This window comes from Neopelma chrysocephalum, unplaced genomic scaffold, assembly GCF_003984885.1.
Source record: "Neopelma chrysocephalum unplaced genomic scaffold, ASM398488v2 Primary Assembly neopelma1_26, whole genome shotgun sequence".
In the NCBI taxonomy this organism is placed as follows: domain Eukaryota; kingdom Metazoa; phylum Chordata; class Aves; order Passeriformes; family Pipridae; genus Neopelma; species Neopelma chrysocephalum.
In genome coordinates this window covers 135763-145336 of record NW_020897695.1, presented here as the reverse complement: position 1 = coordinate 145336, position 9574 = coordinate 135763, and positions in this window count along the sequence as shown.

The window sequence follows — 9574 nt, the reverse complement described above, 5'->3', positions numbered from 1 at the left end:
CATGACACCTCCTGCCCTCCAGCGGGGAAAGAAAAGGCAGTTCTTGACTTGAACTACTTCTGGTGGTGCACAAATGGCTCCTGTAAAACTACATGACTGTGAGCTGCAGACCCAAGATATAATACAAATAAATTCTTTGCTATTTAAAGCAATGTTGTTCAGAGCTTCACAGCAAAGGCCCTGCAAGCATTTGACTCACAATCACAGCAACATATGACTGGAAATCAGAAAAATAAAACTGGTGGAATCTTATAATGAAAGTTGTTGTTTTCCTTTTCTAGAAAACACAGCCAAAGAGACTTCTGAAATGCTGCAACAAGGTCAGAGGGGCATGAGCAATTGTCCTGAGGACACATGGTGCAGTGCACAGTTTTGACAGGAGCACAACGATACTCAAATAAGCAACAAAACCAAACCAAACCCAGTATTTGCAGCTGTAATGACACTTGTTTTGCTACACCTTTTTCCCTTTCCCACTCCCTCAGGACAACAGAAAACCAAAGACAGATTAGTAGGATAGAGATCAAATTGCTACCTCTGGCAAAACAACTACTGCTGAGACCAAAGTCAGTAAGGAGCAGCTTACACAAAGGTAGTGGTTTAAAGCAAATGAATCAAGCATTTATAACAGAAATAAATTCTCCACACTGAAAGTGATTTTTCATGTGCATAAGATGAGGAACTTGGCAAAGTTGTCATGACTTAAAGACAACCAGAATTATTAGAATTAACCATTTTCTGCTTCAATACATGTCTTGATTTCAACCCTGTTAAAGAGGGAAATAGGAGGAAAAGTGAGACAAATTTAGACAGGCTACACAGTAACGTTGAGCTGATTGACTCTGCCTGAAACTGAAACAACAAAGACTTGCCTGAAATGTGAGAGATATCAGAGGTTGATGGGATTGTGCCAAGGACTGGAGAATCCAATCACACTTGCATGGAAAACTGTCACACTTCTTACCTGCAGGGAGTAAATCAGAGAGGCAGATATAAGAAAGACATCTGCAAAGGCTTCTGAAAAAGCTTGCTATGTGTGTTCATTTGCAGGTATTACCACTTACTGATACACGTACAGAAGTGAATTCATCTACATCCAAGGCACTGGAGCTGAAAAACATCCTTCTGCTTAAAATGTGAATATTAAACACACACAAAAAAATCTTCTAAGACTCCCAGTCTATGCACAATCAGAATCACTTTTTCTTCCTGTCCTGCAACACTGGCACAGCTGAGACTTAACTTTCTCCCTTATGTTTTCATAATTTTGTGTGTGTGGAATGCTTTATTTCTTGTCATGGCACACAGCACAGGAAACCTTAAGTGATAAAGTTGCAACCCTTTTTAAAAGCAGGTCTAAACTCGGAGACAGGGGTGATAGATTGATTAATTTCAAGCTGATAGAGGGTAGAATTTGACTCTACTAGCTTTGGCTGTTCAAAAGTAGGCTCTTAGTTTAAGCATAGATCCAGGCTCTCCTTATCATCAAAGAAAAACAGAAGGCGGCTGCAGAGCAATTCACCTAAGATAAATGTCCATCACAACTGGGAACCCTCCAGGAGATCCTCCTCTCTCCCTGTCATCTTAAAGCATATAGACTACATAACTGCACACAGTCAAAGAAACTGAAGAACAAACCTCACACTGGTGACAGGGAATCCTTCTCCATCACAAGGGCTTGGATACCATAGAGGACCACAACAGTTGTCCATACTAGAGATCATTCTTCATTTATAGCCTAACAGGCACATTTGAAATTATAGGCACAGGATTTAGGAAAGGATCATACACTTAAGGTAGTGTCACACCGACTGTATTGGTCTCATAGAGCAGGGACACATGGAAATGTCTTGAAACATGCCTAAAAACGTGTCTAAATGGCCTTAGCTGTGCATTGGCCTTATGCAGTTTGAGTGTGTCTTAGCTAATGGCTTTTCACTCCTGCTTACTGGATATGTTCCATCAAACAAACTGCATGTTCAGCCATTAATTCAATAATTATGCAATCAGGAAAGGAATGTTTATCCATTATTCTGTGGGGGTTTTCTCATTACACATTGATGCAGTTTGGAGTAGAAGACCATGACAGCTGTAACAATAAAGGCAGGCTTGGTTTGGATATGACAAGCATAACAACAATATGTATCACAATCTCCAGCATTGACGCATTCCTTCTGAAGCCCTTATGCCGTTGAAACTAATTATTTATTCATATATTAGTTCTCCTCTTAATCCACTCACAAAACTTTCTGTCAGGCACTAAGTTCCTGGTAAAGTAAATTAAAATACATCTTCAACAAACATAACTGAAAATGGATTCTGCCTGATTGAAGTACATTTGCACTTCTCTCCTTTGTTTGTATTTTGGCATTATGTTCTTATTTGCTAATAGCATACATTATTTTATTAAAATTAGCAGTGATATTATTTATGCAAATAGAGGCCACCGACCACAGTGTGATATGGTACTACTGTGCTATTTGTGGCCTCACTTGTTAATTGTTGCCTGCTGAGAGGTTTTTTAAGAAAATATGGAGTTACCAACTTTGTAATCGTCATGATTATATTTGAGTTTAAGATCTTGGGGAAATGTCTTTCTTTCTACACTCTCCCAGGAGAGAAGGAACAGACTGGAATACTTTAAGCATTATGCTAACCTCCCCCCAAAGCAGGAAAAGACAAAGAATCTCAGGAGAGCTGTAATGCTTGAATAGGAACCAAATTTTGGGAAGCATCAATGCGGTTGGATGAGGGGACAAGCTGTAGGCTGGAAGGCAAAAGTAGCATGCTGCCAGCCTGTGCTACATGTACAATAACGGGGCTCTGCTAATAGCTGGAAGGATGGTCTGCAGAGAAGAAAGCAAATCAGGTGTTCACTCTACTCAGATTTTCAAAACCTTCAAGCAATAGCTGCACAGGAAAACATGCTGGTACAGCTTTTGGCCTTTGCTCTGCAAAATGCACCTGGCAAAGCACAGATTTGCTCCACAGGGTGAGCAAATTGAATCTTGGAAGGTCTGGATGTGAGATAGCACTGTTGTTGTTTATGTAGGCTTGATCCTTTCATTCCCATTTGTTGCACGTGTCTCTTTGAAGCAATTGATGTGATTAAGCTGTCATCTGCCAGCACTTTGCACAAGTCCCCCAACAATTACCAGTCTCACCTGGTAATGTGAGACTGTCACCTCACTGCTAAAGCATCAGCACTCATTCACAACCAACATAGTAGCAAAAAACTCATCATTTTTACACACGGATCAAAGTACTATTAATCAAATAAATATAATGAGAAATCAGTGCAGAACAGTATATTTCATCGAGGAGGAGGAAGGACACTCAAGATACCCACAAATCTGATTTTCCTGTTACCCATTCCCACAGTATTTGTCTACAACCATATAAACCACGCATATCTTTTAAATTAGTTGTACATCTGTTTCTGGGCATATAAGAACTTGCCAAACCTATGATCACTTGCAAAATTCAGTGTGTTCAAATGGAACCAATAAAACATTGTTCTCAGGAAGCAAAATCTCAACTGCACAGCACAATTCCCCAAATCTTGTTTGTTTGTTTGTTTGTTTCATAAAAGACTTGATAGAGATTTGTAAAATCACCTGAAATTTCTCCAGTTACAAGAACTGACACAATCACAAAATTTATTGCAAACATTTTCTGGCATTCGCTCTGATACCTGTTCTGTATTTCTCTTATGATCACAACTGTTCAGAGAGGTTTCAGATTTCTCAGAAGTTTCCAGACAATTATTTTTTTATCAAGCAGAAGAAAATCACATTCAAAAGATGATCCATTATTTAAAGGTGTTAGATCAAACCGATCCCTACTGTAGCTTTCTCATACTCAGCGGTGCTGTTCAATTGTGGTAGTTTCACCATCATAACGAAATAACACATTTGCTTTTAATGTACTGACTTTGCAATTCAAAATTAATATAAAATTACTTTTGCATTGTCACGATGATATTATTACTGAGCTCATATTTCCAGGTTTTAGATTACTTTTTTTTAAGTACACGTAGCAGCAACATGTGGGCAAAAGTCAAACCAAAAGTCAAACAAAGTCTCCCTAAACCCAACCAGATAGTTGGAAGCACACATGAAATCTGCATTAGCAACTACAATGACCCAGGGCAGTTGTCTGGCCATGAAGGCAAGGTACCATCACAGTTTTTGTCAACACACTAAACTGTTTTCTCAGCCCTAAGACAGGGTAGTCTTTTCTGAACAGTCTCTGATAAACACCTGGGTCGTCTCTGACACATGACACCCCTTGGAAGGTTACTGTTTACGGAACTCTTGGCTTTTATTTAATTTATTTTTTTTAATTTGTCAATTGGGATTATTTTTAAGGAAGTTCCTGGTCCTCATGAGTCCAAATCAATGGATGAATGACCACTGGGAGACATTCAAGACCACACCAGCTACAAAACAATCCTCGCTTGTCATAAAAGTAAAGGTCGCAATCGCAAAAAAAAAAAGCCAAAAGAAAGAAAATTGGTTATTATGTAGATTCAAACAGAGATTACAAGCTAAGACTTTTAATACAAGAAAACTAGTAAGTGAAGCAAAAGAGTGAAAATCTATGGTAAATAGAGTTAACAATAGTCAGAAAGATATTTTGAACATAAAGGGAGCAAAAGGAATTCTAACAGTGGGACTGGAAATTATAAAATTGCCAAAAATAATCCAGAAAAGGCAGAAGTGTTCAATAAATAACTGATGTATCTTTGGCCAGGGATCAGATGATGTGATCACTTCATAAGAAAATCATGAAGAATTTTTCACTCCAACAGTGCATCAGAAGAAGTCAAATAAGAGCTACTGATTTTAGACATATTTAGAGTGCTAAGTCTCAAAATTAATAAATGGGAGTCTAAAAGGAGCTACATGTAAGCCACTCCAGACCATTAATGTTGGTTTTTTTCAATAACTCTTGTAATACTGGGAAAGTCCAAGAAGATGAGAAAAAGTAAGGTAACACCATTATTAAAAATAAAAACAAAATTAAGAGAGAATAAGCGATACAACTGACACAACTTGGGTAATTACAAGATCATCAGACTGACTACCAGGCAAAATAAAGGAATGGTTGATACAGGAACCAATTAATAAGAAATAAAAGGGAGGCAGTATAATTATTACTACTCAGTGAGGTTTTTTGGCAAACAGATCCATCAGAATAACTTGATATCTCTGAATGATGAGATTACAAATTGACTGATAGAGCTAATGGTGTCACTATATTTGGGCTTCTACAAGACATCTTTTGCAGTTCAGTACCATATATTGCAAAAAACATTGATTAAGAATCCTGTGAATCAACACTGCACACATTAAATAGATTAAAGCTGGCAAGCGGTTACATACCAGAAAGTCATTGTAAAGATACGTGCTTTTAGTGAAGTTCAGCGGGGATCCAGTCCTGCACCAGCTAACTTTTTTGCCTGAGATGCAGAAGGAAGCATAAAGTCATCGTTGATGAGAACCGTAGATAACACAAATACTGGGTGAGAAGTATATAATTAAGATGATAGATGGCTTATGCAGAGGGATTTATGATGCATCGGTGATGTATGATATTACTGCACATCAAAAATTGCCCCCTTTTTCTCACATATACATAGATCAACAGAAAGGCACACAAAATGGGAAATACAAGACCAAACATTTGATGCTTAGCCAAATTTTACCACATGGCAAGATGGACATAAATAAAATCCACAGTATGAAGACCAGCTGGTGGTCATATGTCTAGAAACAAAGGAAGTAGGGCATCTCTGGGGGCTCAATTTGCAGAAACAATGTCCCTTATGATTATGAGATCTGATCTAAGCAGAAACATAAGTCTTAGGAAGAAACATGCATCCTCAGTTCAGTTCTGTGGCCAAAAAAGGAGTCCCAGATCTCTTAAAAAGACATGAAGCTGGTCCTGCTTTTGCACTGAACATTGATGTAATCACAACTGAAATTTCATGTCCTGGAAAGGACATTAATAACTGAAAGGAATCAAGGCAGCGCTGAGAAAGATTAAAGAACAAGAGGAAGCATCTGTTAGTAACACTGCAGGAACTCAATCTATTTAGTTAATGAAAGAAAAGGTTAAAAGGTAATTTGATGAGTTTGTAAGTACTTACGAGGGAATACAACTTTTTTAATGGGTTATTCAGTTCAGCAGACAAATTAAAGCAAGTAAATGAAAGTTAAGGCTGGAGATACAGTGGGCATGTGATGCAAAATCTGGTTTTGGTAGAAAAAGTCTTTGAAGCACATTTTCTGGCGATGTCAATTTTTAAACAAAGACTGAATATTGTTCAAAAGCCAGTAGTCTAGATCAAATACAAATCAATTTAGGAGAGTTACGGTAGATGAGTTGGAGGGGGGAAACCTTCAGGCCTGGCTTCAGTTCATTACCTGGAAGGTGTATGCCCTTCCACCCTGCCCCCCGCCCACGTGGCCTGTGACCCCACAAAGGAGCACTCACTAGACCACCAGGGAGAGACGGACGAAAGAGAGAGTTTATTGTGGGGTAGGGGCTTATATAGCTCTTGGGAGGGTCAAAGGGGACCAATCACAGGTGAGGGGTCTTACAATCAGGTAGGGAGTTAACAGCCAAATAAGGAAGGGGTTAACAAAAGACCAATGAGAACACCTTAAGGCATCTTCCCAGGACACTCCTGCCTGAGAGATAAGGGGTCTTACAGAAGGTAGCGGGAAGGAGCAGCAGTGACTCTGCAAAAAGCCATCTTAACACGTGTTTAAACAACATCAAAAACTTCTGAATCACCAGTTCATTTTTGGCAGGACTTTTTCCGTAACTCCATTGCTACAGGAGAGTCCTACAGCCTGCGACACACAACAGGTCAGACCATAGGAACTACTTCTACCTTTACTACATATTTGTGGGGCAAAACTGAGTATAACTGGCACAGGGATGTCTGTCTGAGTCTGCAGAGAGCCTGAAATAAGAAATCGAAGAGCTCAACACTGCCACCAGGCTCAGTGGTGTTAATGTGCCAAGTCTTGCTGAGCTGGAGTGCCCAGTGTGGCATCAGGAGGAGGTCGTAAATCTGATGGCAGGAAAGCGAAGTGCAAGGCAAGCTCCTGCAGGTGTGCTGCAGCTGGCTGTTGAAGCAGTGAGCTACTCCATACCACTAACCTACCACCCCAATAAGGTGATATACTGTACTGGGTAAAGGAGTAAAGCTGTAGAATGGGATTCAATGATTCCTAAGATTGCAAGATGGTTTAGCTCGCCCTGGAAAGTTATGCTATCATGAGGCACTCATCCTTACAAATTCCCTTACAAGAACTGTGAATGCTGGATCAATCCTATGTCCTTTCTGTCAACAACACTCTTATAGCACAGGAAGGGTAAATACTACTAGCTTTGTGAGAATAACATGCTACAGATAAAGAGGAAGAAAGCAAACCCACTCTATAAATTACCACAACATTTTTTGTAAAGGTATATGCACTGAAACTTATAGAATAATGTTTGTAGAAAAGGTGTGAACACAGGAATCATGTGAAGATACAGAAAAAGAAGAGTAAGAGGAGTAATTCTTCACAGAAGCAGTTTGCAATAAAAGGAAAAGCCAAATCTAAGACTGTGTTGTGTGGTATATAATTCAAGATTTAATCAGAATGTACCAATTTCCCTCACAAAACAATAGGTGATATTCTAAACTGTCAAATTAAATGAAGGAAAAATATTATCTGCCACCCACTTCTTCCTCCATTTTGATAGTTAAAAACCTTCCCTTTACTTGCAGAGTGCTTTAATTTGAGCCTTATGTTTTTAATTTCTCTCAGATCAAGCTCCTCATCTCCCTGAATTCTCCATAGATTTGATACTGGCATGTGAATAACAGAGGCAATCACTTGCTGTTAACAATGGCAAATACAAAATAAGCAGGAAGGAGATATATTCCTTGTCAGGCCTTGTAATTACAAATTTGGCATGGTTCATGCAAGTTCAACGCAATCCAGATTTTTCTGTAAATGTTGAGCATCCAAATCCAACAGAGAAATGTTGCTGGAATTACTCGAAGGATGAATTTAACCCAGACAGCTTAACGCCTATGTGTTTCTCATGTGCATGTCTCTGGTTTTGTCATGCAGGAAGTGAATGCACAGTTTATAAACCATCAACAAAAGCATTTTATGAGGAGCAGCTGGAAATTTTTGCCAGTTCCGAATAGACTGCAGGTATAGGTCTTTTCAGTCAATGCTCAGATTTTTTTTTTGTCTTTTGTGCTAAATGATTTAGTGCAATGGCACAATCCATTTATATATTTTACAGTTTTCCTTTGATTCTGCTTTGTGAATTATTTTTTTGCAACTCCACCACAGGGAAACTCTCCTTACCCTTGCCCCAGCAGTACGCAGTGGAATGGCTGATGTGAGCAAAATGATCACCAAACTCGTTTTCACCAAGAAGAATTGGATTCTAAAGTAGGTGGTAGATACTCCCAAAAAGGGACATTTCCAGAGCAGTACCAGACTCCAGAAGCAAACAGAGGATTGAGGTAAGCCAGAAATGTCCTCCACCCCAGAAGGCTATGTCACTACAGCACATGACATTTTTTCAGCTTCAATTTGGGATGTTTGGTGTTGCAAATGAAGGGTGCAAACTAGAAATAAATCCAAGATACAAAGATACAAAGTGCATGTAAGGTAAAATCAATGAGCCTTTATCAGTTGTATAAAGGCAAAGCCATCTTTAGTCACCTTGTGTATGCTTACATCTTTTCTAGACTTGCACTTGCGTGAGTGTGGGTTTATATATGCACTCCCTAGCACAAACAGTATAAAATTTCTTCTGGATGCATGAAAGTACCAAGATTATCTCCTGTGCACAAGCTAGTTCTTTAAACTGTTTCAGCTCCTTTTTGACATCTTTACTGTTTTTCTTTGACCAAGAAGAAAAAAAACATTTTTTCCCTTTGTAGCACTTATGTATTTGGTAGAAAGAAACTACTTTTTTTTTTTCCCCTAGCCCAATCCACCATATAAGTTACCTCCTGGATGAGAATTTTACAAAATCAATTAACAAATTATTTTTTGACTAATATCATTGTCTCTTAACTACCTAAGGCAGGAGTTAGAAAGGCTATGATTTTTAAGGAAGTGATCAATTTCCACAGTATTAACTGGTAATGCAAAGGTGTAGTTCAGCTCCTTTGTATTCTGGAGAGATTTGTTAATGCTCTGAGAGTCTTTGGCTCTGTGTACTACAGAACATACATGGTCCTTGAAAGCAGTTCCATTAAAACTTTGGAGAATTTCATTATCAGTCCTTTTTTAAGCTAAAAGGGTCTATTATCCTCTCTGTGGTCTGTTAAGTCTTAGAAACTATGAATGTGAAACAGGTAAGGAACTTTCTTTAGTTCTGTTTTTGCAGCATACGAATCTCCTCAATTTAGTTCAACGTGAGTAAGTCAGATCGTCTCCCAGATTTTTTAAGAAAGGAGTAATTTTGAGTGAGTCACATCCTTCTGGTCTCTTGCTAAACCAAAGGCTGGGGACATGTAGATAAAGCTGTAGTGTCCCTG